This window comes from Schistocerca gregaria, unplaced genomic scaffold (genome assembly GCF_023897955.1).
Source record: "Schistocerca gregaria isolate iqSchGreg1 unplaced genomic scaffold, iqSchGreg1.2 ptg000594l, whole genome shotgun sequence".
Taxonomy (NCBI): Eukaryota; Metazoa; Arthropoda; class Insecta; order Orthoptera; family Acrididae; genus Schistocerca; species Schistocerca gregaria.
In genome coordinates, this window is record NW_026061983.1 from 160,001 (window position 1) to 162,500 (window position 2,500).

The 2,500-nt window shown below is 56.0% G+C and overlaps 1 non-coding gene across 1 annotated transcript in view; it reads left to right on the forward strand.

Moving 5' to 3' along the window:
• Window positions 1-2,116: 2,116 nt before the first annotated feature.
• The window catches only part of LOC126316646 (small subunit ribosomal RNA), a 1,893-nt gene continuing 1,509 nt past the window's right edge, over window positions 2,117-2,500 (forward strand). The window contains exon 1 of the ribosomal RNA XR_007556240.1: window positions 2,117-2,500. This exon is cut by the window's right edge and continues 1,509 nt beyond it. This is a non-coding gene — a ribosomal RNA (small subunit ribosomal RNA).

The following is a 2,500-nucleotide window of genomic DNA, read 5'->3' on the forward strand; positions in this document are numbered from 1 at the left end:
CACACTGCACCTTAACCTAAGTTACACTGCACCTTAACCTAACTTACACTGCACCTTAACCTAACTTACACTGCACCTTAACCTAACTTACACTGCACCTTAACCTAACTTACACTGCACCTTAACCTAACTTACACTGCACCTTAACCTAACTTACACTGCACCTTAACCTAACTTACACTGCACCTTAACCTAACTTACACTGCACCTTAACCTAACTTACACTGCACCTTAACCTAACTTACACTGCACCTTAACCTAACTTACACTGCACCTTAACTGTCACATGTAACGTCACAGGAATGTAGCTTTGCCTAACAGCAACCCTCTGAACATAGTTCACTGCTTGGATCCTCTGGTGTCATGTGTATTTCTTGATGCCATGGTGCGTACCCTCACATAAAGGTCTTTCGAGTGTTGCGTACTTTCTACACAGTCCCGCTAACCACTGGAAGGGTGTACCGCTACAGAACGAATATCGCCCTCCCCTCCTGCCCTTCCAAGCTGGTCGGTCAGGCGTTTGTTTGTGAAATGAGCCTTGCAGCTGTTCAGTTGCATTCGGTTGTCGATGCAGTCAGTGTACGTTGTGGTACGGCCTGTGTGGACTGTCCGCTGATGTACGCGTAACCCACACTGATCATCCGTCGTTACGTACTGAGTGACATAATGTGGCACATGCTTGACCGTACACCGGCTGCGCCCTACAATGGCGAATCATAAGGGCCATATGTTGTGCACGATGCTACTTGTCTCGTCTCCCCATTACAGCGAGATTGCACTGTTGTACGCCGTACAGACATGTGGTAAGTAGGTACGGACGAAAGTATTGCATGTTGGCCCCCCCCCCCCTCCTCCCTCTGCCGGGAATCAGCGTGAGCCGTCTGTTGATGTAGCGACGAGGGTTTTCCTATTTAATCGTATTGCCCCACACAACATGATAGCACGGTGGACCGCGTTCCACATCTGCGACATGCTACAGAGGCCGGTTGACAGTCGACCGCGCAAGGGACATTGCACACGTGCGCGGACCATCTTCCACGTGTTCTCTCGTGTACATGCCGCAGTGTGTATGTGGGCTGATGTAGCGTGTCGTGACACATAACATGCAGGCATGCCAGAATCGTAGATTTCGCAAATGTAGATTGACGTATACGTTTGCTGCCAAAGATCCGCAAATGAACTGGAAATCAGTTGTTGAGCGGTTGTTCGCGCTGCAGGTGCATCGGTGATAGCGACGATCGGTACATCTGTGAACCGGTTGTTTCGGCGGTACCCGCCATGCCCCCGAACCTGAGTTGGCCATGTGGGTATGAAGCGATACGAGGCTGTGGCTTGGCGGGACAGTCCCCGGCCGGTGAGGGGGGGCCGCCCGGCGTGCTGGCCGCGCGCTGCGTGAGCGCACGCACTACAGCCGGCTGGTGGGGGGCGCCCAGTGGCAGGAGCGCCGGCCGACGGGCCCGGCTGGCGTCCCAGCTATGCGCCGGCGCACCCTGCGCGCGGCGCCAGGCGGCCAAAGTGGGTTCTGCCGAGCCCGGTGCGAAGCGCGGTGGACATCTGCAGTGTGCTGGTCCGATTGCGGACTGTGTGCGTTGAGGATGCGCCGCCGCCCGGCACTCGGCGTCGCGACGCCGTCTGCTGCTCGGTCGCCCCCAGCGGTTCTCGCAGGTGGTTTGTATCGCAGCTCTGCGGACGTGTTGGCGCGTGCGCTGTGCTGGGAGAGTTCGCTTCTGCACCCAAGTGGGGCTTTGCCCTTCTGTGGCGCTGGCGTTGGAGCTGCCGGTCACCGTAGGTGGCGCGTGTTGTTTCCCGCCGGCAATGCCACGACAGCACGCTCCCGGGCCTCTGTCGGCAGCGGCAAGCTCAGTTGGGAGCACGGGTGTTCGCACTGAAAGCGTCTACTCGCCTATCTCCGGGCGATTGCGCCTCTCTCGAACCCGACCAAGTACTTAGGACGGCGCTGCGCGCCGCCGGGACCTGAGAGGGTTTCGAGGTGTATCGTGCAGGGGAGCTCAGCCTCCTCCTGTTTGCAGAATAATTGAGCGGACGCTTGCGTGTTCGCGCGGGCCCTCGGGACACACTCCCGGGCGGCCGGCTGCTCAGCTCTCGTTGACGCAGCTCCCTGGTTGATCCTGCCAGTAGTCATATGCTTGTCTCAAAGATTAAGCCATGCATGTCTCAGTACAAGCCGCATTAAGGTGAAACCGCGAATGGCTCATTAAATCAGTTATGGTTCCTTAGATCGTACCCACGTTACTTGGATAACTGTGGTAATTCTAGAGCTAATACATGCAAACAGAGTCCCGACCAGAGATGGAAGGGACGCTTTTATTAGATCAAAACCAATCGGATTGGCTCGTCTGGTCCGTTTGCCTTGGTGACTCTGAATAACTTTGGGCTGATCGCACGGTCCTCGTACCGGCGACGCATCTTTCAAATGTCTGCCTTATCAACTGTCGATGGTAGGTTCTGCGCCTACCATGGTTGTAACGGGTAACGGGGA